Here is a 14,961-nt window from a genome sequence, read left to right on the forward strand (position 1 = left end):
AGTCAAGGGCACATACCTTGGTTGCAGGCTCCTCCCTGGCTCGTGCCCTGGTTGGGGTGAGTGCAGGAAGCAAACAATCGATTCGTTTCTCTCACACCAATATTTCTCTCTGTCTTTTCCTCTCTCTTCCACTCTCCCTAAAAGTCAATGGAAAAATATCCTCAGATGAGGATTAAAATAAATAAATAAATAAATCTATATATATAAAATCCCAGCGACTGGAATGGCAGAACGACCAGAATGACCAGTGACTATGATGCGCACTGTGGCAGCCAACAAGCCTGATCCAAGCTCCGATTAGCCCCCAACACCCTCATCAGGGCCCCTCCCACGGCCCCTCCCCCTTGCTGGCCTGGCCTGATCAGCCCCCATTGGGGCGGGCTGGCTGGACCCCACCTGTGCATGAATTTGTGCACTGGGCCCTCTAGTAAATAAATAAATAAATAGGAAGAAAAAAGCCAGTTTCTCCCATTGTCTGCTGAGACACTATTATAAACATGCCAAGTCTGGTATAAAAAGGGCAGCTGAAGTCCAGAATACTAACACCCAGAACTACTTCAAATCCCTTTGGAAGCCTTTAGAAAGTATTTAGATCGTCCCATCACATCTATTCTATCCAGTAAAAGACAAAAAGGGTAATAAACCATACCTCCACTACGCTTCCCATTGGCTAATCAATGCCATATGCAAATTAACCACCATCCAAGATGGCGACTAATTTGCATACTGCAGCCAGGGCTGGCCAGTGCCAGACGCCATCCAGGCCCAGTGTGTGGCCCTGGGCAGCCAGGCTTAGGCAGCGCTATCGTGTCACCTAAGCCCCACCCCCAGCCAGGACCCCGGTGTGACGCCTAAGCCCCGTGAGCCTAAGCCCCACACCCAGCTGGGACCCTCATGTGCTGCCTAAGCCCTGCTGCCAGCTGGGACCCTATGGCAATCCCAGAGCAGGCAAGTGCGGAGGGCAGGCGGCCCCCAGGTGGGCCTGCTCCTGGGATCGCCATGGCGATCCCAGAGCAGGAAAGTTTCCCACAGGCAGCACCCAGCAGGGCCTGCCCCCAGTCTCTGCAGTGATCCAGTGATCCATGAGCAGGAAAGCGCAGCCTGCGAACTGTTCCAGATTGAAAAGTGCAAGTCATTTTTATTTAAAGATGTTAGAAGTGTTCTCATTAAAATATATTTTAAATGCTAATCATTTTTACTGACTAAACTTGGTGTGATTTTTTCTGACTATAGGCTTGGAGGTTTTAGTGCTATTATGTGGTTGAGTCCTCCTCCCTTTGCCCCTAATAGTTTCACTGCAAATAGGTAAGAACGGCATTGTTTGAAGGTTTAGGTTCAGATGTCTCCTTAGCAGTCGACATTAACTTAAAAAAGTTTTTTTGTTTTCTTGTTTAACTGAATTCAACGAGTTCTGTGAATGGCCCTGTGAGTGAGCGTTGTGTTGTGTGTTGGTGAAAACAGAGCTGCCCTTCAGGACCTCCCGTCTGTTCTGCCAGAGACCAGAGCGTCAGCCACAGTCGTTAAACCGTGGGCGCAGCTGGAACAGCTGCTTTGAGAGGTGTCTCTAAGTCCAAATGTGGACTTGGCTTCATTTTATACTTAAATGTAATACCAAAAACACTTTCCTCCTTATAAATCTAATTTGGCCTAACATATACTGGCGTTCTTTGAATTCCTAAGAAACCTCTACCAACCTCTGAGGTAGTTTTTTTAAAGAAGGGAGAAATATTTTCGGGAGAATTGTTCCATTTCCTTTTTTTCTATTTCAGGTTCCTGGAAGGTGGGGGGAAGTGAGACTCTTAGGAGAGGGCAGTACTGGGCCATTCTGTTGATGATGGTGAAAAATCTTCAAATTCTAGTTACCCTTTGTTTTCCTTCCTTTCTTAAAACATTTGGGCTGGGCAACAATAACATTGGCATAGTCATTGTTTGTGGTCCCGGTATCCATCCTGTCCTAGGTCTTTCTGTTTTGGGGCATCAAGCAGAAGTGCCACCTGAAATGAAGCCAGAACAGATACCCCTAATAAATAAAGGCAATTACATTTTTAATTCAACAGTTAGTGAATATTATTGAAGGTCAAGAGCTCAGTCTAACTGAAGCGAGACCTATCTGCCAAACAAAAGGTGTCCTTGCTGCATTTGGTTTGAGGACAATTGTGTACATAAAAGTTGGCCCCTGCTAATTTACTGCCATTTCTTTTACGTTTGAAATATTAATGTTTAAAACGGAAAAGAACATAGGTTAATTTGTACCCAAAGAATGCAATAAAATTTGGGTAACTATTTTTAACCTTAGCAGTCCGCAACTAGAGGAAAGGATCTAAATGTTAAGTTGAATATTGAGAAATGAAATTGTCTAGAAGATGAAAAGTCTAGAGCAGCGGTTCTCAACCTGGGGGTCGAACGACCCTTTCACAGGGGGCGCCTAAGACCATCGGAAAACATGTATAATTACATATTGTTCTTGTGATTAATCACTATGCTTTAATTATGTTCAATTTGTAACAATGAAAATACATCCTGCATATCAGATATTTACATGACGATTCATAACAGTAGCAAAATTACAGTTATGAAGTAGCAATGACAATAATTTTATGATTGAGGGTCACCACAACATGAGGAACTGTATTAAAGGGTCGCGGCATTAGGAAGGTTGAGAACCACTGGTCTAGAGGGAGGCTATGGACATAGGCTAGTGCATTGGTTTTCTATTGCCTTGTAGCACATTACCACAAACTTAGCTGCTTAAAACAACACATGCTGCTTCTTATCTGACCCTTTCTGTGGGTCAGAAGTCTGCGTTTAGCTGGGTAGTCTATCCAGGGTCTCACAAGGCTGCAAAAAAGGTGTTGGCCAAAGCCAGGGTCTTGTCAGAGCCCTGTCTGGGAAGGTCTGCTTCCAGGCCTCTCAGGTTGGTAGCAGAATTCATTTCCTTGTGGCTTTACGTTTCAGGGCAAGTTGCTTTTTCAAAACGAGCACTGGGAGACTTGGCCAGATGTGTGACGCACCATTAGCTGATTGTGTAAATGCAGTCGCATACATTCCATTTCCATTGTTGCATTGCATTGCTTTTGAAGCAAGACACAGGTCCTGCCCTCACTCAAGAAAGAAGGGAATGACCCAAAGGTATACCTACTGGAGGCAGAGATCTCAGGGGCTTCCTTAAAGTCTACCTGTCCATCCCCAAGCTGTTCACAGGATGCCCCAGGTTGGCATTCCTTTGCCTCATGTCATCATTTCAAAACCTGGTAAGGACTTCTTCCTAAGCCTCGTGTCTCTGGGAAAAACCTGTAAGAATTTTTATGAGTTTATTTGAGCCAAACTGATGACAATTGCCAGGAAGCAAAATCTCGACAGATTGAGAAAATGCTCCAGAGAATAGCAGTTTTGCACCTTATTTTATTCATTATAATCAAAGGAGGGGACATAAGCCAGTTTCATGAAATCCATTGGTGACAGATTAGGGAGGCGGGAAGAAGCAAAGCAGGAAAATCTCTGCATAAAATAGACACACACTTCTTCTACATTGGCAGCAAAGCAGGAAAATCTCTGTGAGTGCATAAAATAGACACACACTTCTTCTACATTGGTGGGTAGAGGATAGTTAACGCGATAACAATGAGCGGTTTTGTGGTCTCTGCTCTGTGCAGTGAGGAATCAAAAAAAATTACTCTGACATTCCAAAGGGTGTTATTGTAGATGGAAAAAGACAATAGACAGGCTCAGTTAATGTAAAGATTGACCTTTGTAAAGGAAGATTCTGGTTTAGGAAAGATCAACCATAGAACTTGTATGCATATATGCATAACCCATGTACACAGACAATAGGGTGGTGAAGGCCTGGGGCAGAGACGGGGCGGGGGGGCATATGTAATACTTTCAACAATAAAGATTTAAAAGCAGGGAAATAAAGGAAAGTTTTAATTTTAGACCATCCTATGTGGTTCTTTCGGCCTCTGAGTTTGTAAAGCCTGCCAGCCTGCCATGGTCCTCTCCTGAGCTTGTCAGGTTTAGTGTGTGGTCCATTTTTTATCCACACTCCCTTACCCCCTCAATGGAGGGTCCCCTATTCCCCTGGCCAGCCTCTTTCCAGGGCCTCCTGTCCCCCCTGCTCTGCCCCCTCCATGGAGGGTCTCCCCCGACCCATTCTGCTTCCTCCATGTATGGTCCCCTTTCCCTTTTGCCCTGTCCCCTCTCTCACAAGTCAGGGGTGTATGCCCCGGCACTGGTGCAGGGCAGAACTGTGCTCCCTGGAGAGTCTGCTAAGCATTCACTTGGCTGCTTCTAGTATCAATTCTATTGGCCTTGCCAATGGGGGAAATTAGATTCATAAGACTAGATATTATACATTCTCATAAAGAAAAATGTGGTCTTTATGCAATAAGGCTAGAATTCAGACTGAGTCTCTTTCCCCCTTCTCTGTTTCTCCCCTACTCTTACGGAGAAATATCTCACTTACAAAAACCTGGCAACATTGGGAGCCCCTCGTACAAGGCTCAGAGGCTTCATCAACCTGGTTTGGAGACATCTGTAATAGTGTCAACAATAAAAATAAAGTTTTTAAAAAAGAAATAAGAAATGTCTCTCTTTTCCTTTTCATCTTGAAATCTGTTTTCTCTGATATAAGTACTGCAACACCCACGTTTCTCTAGATTCCATTTGCCTTAAAGATCTACCAGAGTTCAAAAATTGGTTCTCAGAGGCTTCATCAACCCGGTTTGGAGACATCTGTAATCGTGTCAACAATAAAAATAAAGTTTTTAAAAAAGAAATAAGAAATGTCTCTCTTTTCCTTTTCATCTTGAAATCTGTTTTCTCTGATATAAGTACTGCAACACCCACGTTTCTCTAGATTCCATTTGCCTTAAAGATCTACCAGAGTTCAAAAATTGGTCTAAAAGCATGCATATTCTCCATTCTCTCTTCATTTTTCCTTTGACAGTTTAATAATATCTTTAGCAATAATTGGAGGAAGCACTCCAATTTTTACTCTCCTACTTTATTCAAAGCCTTGACTCTTAAGAGTTCTTCTCCTGTGAGGACCTTAGGAAGTTCACTGTCAATACTTTCCCTTTGAACTCAGTCACTAACATGATCTCCAGGCTAAGGGGCAGACATTAGCTCCACTTCATAGGTCAGCTTACAATACCCGATTTAGGAAAGTTTTCTCGGCAGACACTTGCAGCTAGCTCATTTCTTTTAGAGATAACGCCCACTTTGTTCCTGCTAGTGTCTAAAATTATTGTAATCACCATTCAGAAATTTCCCAGGATTTGGCACATCCTTGCTGGTGGAGAATGGGCAGCGATGTGTTTAATGCAGTTGAGAGCAACACCCACTTATTTTACTCATTATGTGCCTACTACAGGCCTAGAACAATGTGGGCACTGGAGAAAAAGCAAGGATACCCTACCCTTGCCTCAAGGACCGTGACCAGAAAACTAGGCAACATGGCTCAGAACATATCAACTGGAGCCTGAGATGGGTCAAATCTGAATAAGTTAAAGAAATCAAGGTGAGTGTCTTCCATTATATTAAGAATGACTTCATGAGGGAAGGCAAGTGTGGGTGGGAAGAGCTTAACTGAAGAATATATATGCATATATGCATGACCTGTGGACACAGATGGTGGTGTGGTGAAGGCCCAAGGCAGGGGGTGGGTTTGGGTTGGAAGGCTTCAATGGAGAGAAAAAGGGGACATCTGCAATACTTTCAACAATAAAGATAAATTTTTAAAGAAAGAATGGCTTGATGGACACCAGGTGTAGAAATTTCACTGATTGAAAGTCCCAGTAAAACCTCAGTTCTTGAATCTAACCAAGTACCTATAACTAGATTATCAAACACCATATTTTTCCCTACCTTCTAAATTTTCTCACAAGAACTTATTTCCAAGTCTCAAAGTAAATGAGAAAGTTTTTGAGTACACAAAACACGGAGTTTATTATTTATTAGTTATTGTATTGTTCTCCATATGAAAAACTGTAAATCTATTTTTGCCAACCCCCGTAGATACTGTCTTCATAAATAAGTGCCAACATTGGTCCATAGAACATTTCTGTCACTACATCACTCACCACTGTAAGACATAACAGTAATAATAATTCTCCCTCAATGTGTTTCCCATTCACTATCTCTTTTATTATACCTCCTTCAATTAAGTGTCATTATGGAGTGTCTGGATTTTGAAATCTAATATATTAAGTGGTTATTTTATATTTCACCTTCACACTGTCTTATATGCTCTCCCAGAATCTAGACATTGTCTTGGCCTGAAAGGAAGAGGAAACTCCATGATTTTTCTTTTTTTGGACCCATAGTGCAAGGGTCCTGGCACTATGGACAGTCTGAGGCCCCCGGACAAAAGTGGAGCCCGAGGGATGCTGGCCCCCTGTCTGCGCTCTGGGTTCCTATTTTCAAATCAATGCGCTTTATTCTTCCATCCAGCGCTCCGGAAAAGACACAGAGATGCTGCCCCAGCTCTGGTTTCCTTTCCCGAGCTGCCAGCAGACCCGGGTGGGTTAGAGCCCAGCAAGGGACCAGCGCATCCCCCTCCCTTGCTAAGGTACCGCCTCTGGTCCCCGCCGCCTGTCCTCCCTCGGGTTGGCCCCGCCCACCCCTGGCCCCGCGCAGGCCACGCCCACCGGCGGCTGCCGCCCGGCCATTGTTGCGTCCGGGCTCCGCACTTGAAGGCAAATGTTCGCTGACCTCCCGGAAAATGACGGCGTCTGGCGAGCCACGCAGGGCACCTCCCCGCCACCCCGAGAGTCCCTTTTCCTGGTGCTTCGTGGGGGTCATTTCAGTGACCCTCGTGCTCCTGCTGCCCACATCCTTCGGTAGGAGCCTGGAGGGGGCGTGCGCTCCAGAGGAGGAATTCTCCTGGCGGGTCGGGTGGAAGTTAGACTGTGACATGCAAGCACAGTGATATGTGACTTGTTTAGCCTTCTCTTGACTGGTCTCGCCATCGGAGGTGAGACCCATCCAGGTTCCTCGGGGATCAGAGTAGATCTATCTTCTTTCTTAGATCCTTAACCTTAGAGGAGAGAGAGGCCACTGCGTTCTTTTAGCCCGTTAGGACTTTACTTGATGTGTCTCCATGTTATTTTCCATAATAGTTCTAACACATTTTTTTTTAAAAAAGATTTTCAAGCCCACACGTAAACAAAAAGCAGAGGAATTACTGGGGGTGGGGGTGGGGGTGGAGGTGGAGGTGGGGGATAACACGGGAGAAAAAAGACTTCGTGGAAGAGAGTTGAATTTTGAAATGAATTTCCAAAAGAGATGGGGAATGATGCATACCTATATGGTGTATCTTTCAGACCTAAAACACTGATATTTGCTTCCTAAATTTACTGTTGAGTAAAAATCCAGCTCATCCCCCAACAAACCAAAAGCGAATGGAATGCTATTTAAAGCAAGGGCAGCACATGGCCCACTTTTAGGACCCTTGGATGGAAGCAGGGAACAAGTCTTTAAAATCTTACCAAGGCCCTTGCCGGTTTGGCTCAGTGGATAGAGCGTGGGCCAGCAGACTGAAGGGTCCCAGGTTCGATTCCGGTCAAGGGCATGGACCTTGGTTGCCGGCACATCCCTAATAGGGGTGTGCAGGAGGCAGCTGATCGATGCTTCTCTCTCATCGATGTTTCTAACTCTCTATTCCTCTCCCTTCCTCTCTGTAAAAAATCAATAAAATATAGTTTTTAAAAATAAAATCTTGCCAAGGACCTTTCCATTTATTCTGTACTACCCACCTGCTGTCAGGCCACAGTCCCTGGTTGTCAAAGAGATTAAATATTTTATTTTTATGTTCTTATTTTCTTATTTTTAGGTCACTGTGGTGAACCACCACTGTACCAGTTAAAGGGTACCCCTAAATCTTCCTATTTACCTGGGGAGAAAATATTTTATGAGTGTAAACCAGGATATTATTATTCATTTAATTATGCCCTCAATACCTTTTGTGAGAAAAATAGCACATTGTTCCATGTTGATGAAGCTTGTTACAGTAAGTAAACAAAACCTGTCTTTTTTATGTGTGTGTGCTTGCTCTAGTGTTTCCTTTTCCTTTTTCTTTTTTTAAAATATATTTTTTTGATTTTTTTACAGAGAGGAAGGGAGAGGGAGAGAGAGTTAGAAACATCAATGAGAGAGAAACATCAATCAGCTGCCTCCTGCACACCTCCTACTGGAGATGTGCCGGCAACCAAGGTACATGCCCTTGACCAGAATCGAACCTGGGACCCTTCAGTCCGCAGGCCAGCACTCTATCCACTGAGCCAAACCGGTCAGGGCCTTTTTCTTTTTTTAAAACACATATTTGGATTCATTTTCCACTATGGCAATGATGATTTTCTCATGGGAAACTAGGGTTTAGATAGCAAGACAGATTTTTAGGCTTCCACAAATCTTCCGGGAATTTTTTTGTAGGCAGTTGGTTGCCTGGGTAAATGAGAACTTTACGTTATATGGTTAACTCAAAAAAAATAATATTGCATGAATTGACAAGAGCAGTGTAGAATTTTTTTAAAATTCATTTCAGAGAGGAAGGGAGAGGGAGAGAGATAGAAACATCAATGATGAGAGAAAATCATCAATTGGCTGCCTCCCGCATGCCCCTCACTGGGGATCAAGCCCACAACCCTGGCATGTGCCTCTGGCTGGAATCAAACCGGGGACCCTTCAGTCCACAGGCCAATGATCTATCCACAGAGCCAAACCGGCCAGGGCAAGCAGTGTAGAATTTTTATTTTCTTTTTACATCTGTTTTGAAATTTGTATACAAATGAATTTATACATTTTCTTTTAGAAAAAGCATGTCCAACTCCAAATGTGAAACGTGGTAAAGTACATGACCCACAAGGGGGCTTTGAATTGAATAAAGAAGCTCACTTTTTTTGTGATTACGGGTAAGTTGCTCCTTAGAGAAAATAAGGTAAATGTTACTGATTCCATATTGTTTTCCTTATCTTCTTTTTGTCAATATTACAGGTGTCCCCCATTTTCCCCCAATCCCTGCCATGCCCAGGCCTCCCCACACTATTGTCTGTGTCCATGGGTTGTGCATATATGCATATATGATCTTTGGTTAATCTCTTCCTGTCCCCTCCACCACCCTCCCCACTGAGATCTGTTATTCTTCCATGCCTCTGGACCTATTTTGTTGGTCAGTTTATTTTGTTCACTAGATTCCCCATATACATGAGATCATGTGGTATTTGTCTTTCTCTAACTGGCTTATTTCCCTTAGCGTAATATTCGCTGGTTCCATCCATGCTGTAGCAAAGGGTAAGAGATCATTCTTTTTTTTACAGCTGCATAGTATTCTATTGTGTAAATGTACTACAGCTTTTTTATCCACTCATCTACTGATGGGCACTTAGGTTGTTTTCAGATCTTAGCTATTGTAAATAACGCTGCTATGAACATAGGGATGCATATATTCTTTCTGATGGGTGTTTTGTGTTTCTTAGGATTTATTCCTAGAAGTGGGACTGCTGGGTCAAATGGCAGTTCCATTTTTAATTGTTTGAGGAACATCCATACTGTTTTCCACCGAGGCTGCACCAGTCTGCATTCCCACCAGCAGTGTACTAGGGTTCCCTTTTCTCCACTTCCTCACCAGCAATTGTTGTTTGTTGATTTATTGATGGTAGCCATTCTGACAGGTGTGAGGTGATACCACATTGTTGTTTTAATTTGCATCTGTCTGTTGATTCCTGATGCTTTTCATGTCTCTTGGTCAATGGTATGTCCTCTTTGGAGAAGTATCTATTCAAATTCTTTGCCCATTTTTCATTGGATTATTTGTATTCCTGGGGTTGAGTTGTATGAGTTCTTTGTATATTTTGGAAATTAACCTCTTATCAGATCTTTCAATGGTTTTGTAGTACATTTTGACATCCAGTATTGTGATCCCTTTAAACTTGTTCTTCTTTCTCAACATTGCTGTAGCTATTTGGGGTTGGTTTTTGTTCCACATAAACTTTTGGAATATTTTTTCTAGGTCTGTGAAATATGCCATTGGTATTTTAATAGGGATTGTGTTGAATCTGTAAATCGCTTTGGGTATTATGGACATTTGAATGATGTTAATTCTCTTTTTAAATATATTTTTATTGATTTCAGAGAAGGGAGATTAGGGAAAAAGAGCTAGAAACATCAATGATGAGAGAGAATCATTGGGCTGCCTCCTGCACGCCCCCTACTGGGCTATGTCATTTATTTCCACCCTGATCTTTATTATTTCATTCCTTCTACTGACTCTGGGCTTTCCTTGTTGACCTATTTCTAATTCTTTTAGTTGGAGTGTTAGATTATTTTAGCTTTTTCTTGTTTCTTGGGGTAGGCCTGTAATGCTATGAACTTCCCTCTCAGGACTGCTTTCGCTGTGTCTCATAGGTTTTGGATTGTGTGTTCATTTTCATTTCTTTCCAGGAAGTTTTTTTTTTATTATTTATTTCTTGATCTTATTTGTAACCCATTCGTTGTTTAGTAACATGCTATGTCTCCATGTGTTTTTGAGTGTTTTTACTGTAATTGATTTCTAGTTTCATGCCACTGTGATCTGAGATGATGTTTGGTATTTTTCCAATCTTCTTGAATTTGTTAAGACTTATTTTGTGTCCTAACATGTGGTCTAGCTTTGAGAAAGATCCATGTGCACTTGAGAAGAATATATATTTTGCAGCTTTGGGAATGAAATGTCCTGTAAATACCAATTAAATCCATCTGATTTAGTGTGTCTTTTAAGGCTGCTATTTCTTTTTGATTTCTTTTGTCTGTATTGCAGAAAACAACTATATGAAATTTTCCTCTTTATTATGTACATCTTGTTAACTGGTAAAGAGAACAGTAACTTTTTTTCCCATTTAGTTTTTACTTGAAAGGTGAACCAGTTCTAACTTGTAAACTTTCTGGAGACAAGCTGCTTTGGAACCATGATATACCAACATGTGAACGTAAGTAAATTTTCACTTTAGAATTTAGACCAGCAATTCTCAATATTTTTGGCCTTGGGACCCACTCATGCTGATTTTTTAAAAGTATAGTTGACATACAATAGTATATTAGTTTCATGCATACAACATAGTGATTCAACATTTATTAAAATATACAATGTATTTTTTTATAAAAAATAAAAGATGCTCCAAAGAGTTAGAATAGTGGGATTGTTTTACACTTTTATAAATGCCTTCAAAATCTGGCTTAAAGGAAGACACTTAAATTCACTCTGTGGTAAAATAACACATTCAGTAGCTTCTGGAAAATTTCACTGTACACGTAAAGTTGAAAGTAAAAGAAAGACAATATCAGTATAATTGTGAAACAATGACCTGGCAAATAGATATATTTATATTCTTATAAATTATAAAGCATTTCTCAACTAGCAGTGAATTTTATCTTTAACCATATCTTTTAATTTTCAGCAACTCTTATGATGACTAGAGCAAAACTTAACAGAGCCTTATAGATAAATATAGACATTTCATATAGATATTTCAATAAAATTGGTTTTCTTTTGAAAGTTCATTTCTACATGATTTGACTTTGGGGTAATAACACTTTCTCATAGAGACATTATAAAGGGATATTGGATTCACAACTACACTATAGAAATCAGATGTTAGTGAATTTGTTTTACTAAATGTTGTCTTACTCTCTACATCTTTCCTTTTTTTTCTCATTTCCTCTTTCCCCCTCTTTTTAAGAGATTTACTGTAAAGCACCCGGAAAAATAAGTAATGGAAAATACACGGATAGCTGGAGGGTTGTATTTGAATTCAATGAAGTAGTGACTTATACTTGTGACCCTTCAAATGGGACTCAGGAGTATTCACTTGTTGGGAAGAGCACGCTTACTTGTTTTGGGCCTGGCAAATGGAGTAGTGACCCTCCTCAATGTAAAGGTAAAGATATTTCCTTCTTCATTGGTAAATACAGTGAAAAAACTTTGTAGAGTGTTTACTTATAAGTAAGCAAGCAATCATATGTGCTTCCTCCTCCTGTTAAATTTTAATTTAACTTATTATTTGTCAAGTCGAATAAAAAATAGTTCAGTTGTAGAATTCCCCACCCTCAACATGCTCTTGGCATTCCAGTTTATATAATGTGAACTACTGTGTAAATGTATAACTTAGGATTTTTTTTGTGCTTGAAAAAAACAAAAAGTAACACACAATGGCTTAAAATTAAGTCCTTTTTTTATATTATCATCCGAGAGATATAGCAATAGGTAGTGGCAGAGTAAATTATAAAAGGCTAACTCATACTGATACTAATGATAAACTCTGTACACACAGAGTTGGAAAAACAATGTTTAAGGCGCTAGAGAGTAACCCAAAATGGGAGACAATGAAGGGGATTTGACTTTTGTAGGAAAGGGACCACTGAATATCAACAAAATATTTACTCTTTACTAGTGGGTATGGAATGTTCTATAAGGTAGACCATATTCTGGGAAACAACATAATTTTTTAAAGTTTAACATAATTGAAACAGAGTACATTCTCTGGTCATAATGAAATAAATTTAGAATCAAAACAGAGATAATTTTTAAAATCTCCAAATTCAGTCATATATCTCATAATGACATTTCAGTCAGTGATGGGCTACATATACGATGGTAGTCTCATAAAATTATAATGGGGCTGAAAAATTGCTGTCACCTAGAAAATCCTGTGATAGCTGTGAGGATGTTATAGCACAACGCAGTATTCATGTGTTTGTGATGATGCTGGTATAAACAAACCTACTGCGCTGTCAAAAAGAGCTATCTTGTAAGTGTAGCTCTTATGATAAAAATAGTAGGCTACACCATCTAGGTCGGATTTTGCAAGTATACTCTATGATGTCCACAATTCTCAGAACGTTATTCCTGTTGTAAAGCAGCAGGATGTTATAGCACAACACAGTATTCATGTGTTTGTGATGATGCTGGTGTAAACAAACCTACTGCGCTGTCAAAAAGAGCTATCTTGTAAGTGTAGCTCTTATGATAAAAATAGTAGGCTACACCATCTAGGTCGGATTTTGCAAGTATACTCTATGATGTCCACAATTCTCAGAACGTTATTCCTGTTGTAAAGCAGTGCATGGCCGGCATTTGGCAACCATGTAAAACAAATATGATCTAATGAACCATTGAGTCAAAGAAGAAATCACAAGAAAAATTAGAAAGTGTTTTGAATTCAATAAAAATGAAAACACAACATATAAAAATATCAACATTTGTGTGACACAGCAAAGCATTGCTTTGAGAAAAATTTATAGTATACAATACAGTAGAAAACATATCTCAAATCAATAATCTGGACACTTTCACCTTAAAAAACTAAGAAAGAAATGAAAATTAAACTTAAAACAAGGAGACAGGGGATAATAAAGTTAAAAATCAATAAAATTGAAAAGATAGAAAAGGCTGTGCATAATGGGCCCTTTATGTATGGCTCAGAGTTAATCTTGTAAAATGTTCTCTGATACTTACTACCCAGCTCAGTGGGGTGTGTGTGTGTGTGTGTGTTTGTTTCCAAATTCTTCCAAACCCATTACTGGATTCTGAAATCTATCTAGAAGGTCATGACCAGCACTTTTCTCCTTGAGAAATAGAGTAGAACGGGAAATACCAGAGTACACTAGTATGAAGTCTAGTATTAACTTTTAACTTTATATCAATCCTGTGTGCTTATGTAATGGTTTTATAGCCTTAAAAAAAAAAAAAGAAGTAATCTCTGGGTTGCAGTCTAATATATTTGGAAAACATGGCCGTAACTTCGTTGGCCTTTCTATTTCTTGAATATCGCAGATCATATATGTGGTTGCCACCTGAGAACTTTTTCTTTGGGGGAGAAACCAAGATGGTGGCATAGGTAAACACCTGAAATTGCTGCCTTGCACAACCACTTCAAAAATACAACTAAAAGACAAAATGAACATCATCCAGAACCACAGGAAGGCTGGCTGAGTGGAAATTCTACAACTAGAAGGAAAGAGAAAAACACACTGAGACTCAGAGGAGGTGTGGAAGTAAAGTGCAGAGGTACGGAGGCGCACGGAAAGGGCTGGCAGCTGAGGACGCGGTGCACATGGAAAGGGCTGGAAACTGAGGGCACGGTTGTCTTTTTCAATCAGGAGGGAGTCTCAAGCTCCTGACTGCTCTGAACTCCAGTTTTGGGTGAGTCTCTGGGGACCCAGATGCATATGGGGAGAATCTGGACTAATTGGCATTGGTCGGAACTTGAGGGTGGCTTTCTCTCAGAGGTGCTTGCAGCGATTACCGGGACACTGAGAAGTGGGGCCTCTTAGGGCAGGACTGAAGAGCAGCCATAGCTGCTTGCTCCACCCTGTTGATCCCCTGAGACCCCACCCCACCCAAGCTGTGCGCAGAGGCTTTTGCATATGAAAGGCCTGGCCCTTTACAATCTGAAAATTACCTAACAAACTGCAGCTGGGTCAGAGAAAGCCAGAACATCCAAAAGAAGGCCGAAAGCCCCACAGCAGCTTGCTTTGCTTCACAGCTGGGCTGCTGCAAGGTAGCCTCAGGCAGAGGCTAAATTAGCACCTCCTTAGAGATCCAAAAGCCAGTGTACCCAGTGATCAGAGTGGGACCATCCAGGCTACAACTCCTCAGATCCATAAGGGACACACTCAGGGGGCAGACTTTGTGAGCACCAAAGCCCCACTGAAGCAAGTCTTGCCCCAGAAGGGTGTCTTCAGCACAGAAGTTCTCCCACTGCAGGCACAATGATTCTCACAACCAATTGGCCTGGAGGTCAATTCCTCCCAGTGATACCTACAAAAATCAAGGCTTAACTACAAAAAGACTGTGCACAAAGCCCACAAAGGGGTGTACCAAGAGTATCTACCTCAGGTAATTGGGGAGGCTGAGCCACTGGGCCCTATAGGACACCTAGCACACAAAGCCACTCTACCAATACAGGGAAGCAAAAAAAATCCAGAGAC

The 14,961-nt window shown here is 41.2% G+C and overlaps 1 pseudogene; it reads left to right on the forward strand.

Moving 5' to 3' along the window:
* Positions 1-6,721: 6,721 nt before the first annotated feature.
* LOC102762459 overlaps positions 6,722-14,961 on the forward strand; it is a 25,911-nt pseudogene continuing 17,671 nt past the window's right edge.

Source organism: Myotis davidii, unplaced genomic scaffold, assembly GCF_000327345.1.
Source record: "Myotis davidii unplaced genomic scaffold, ASM32734v1 scaffold861, whole genome shotgun sequence".
Taxonomy (NCBI): domain Eukaryota; kingdom Metazoa; phylum Chordata; class Mammalia; order Chiroptera; family Vespertilionidae; genus Myotis; species Myotis davidii.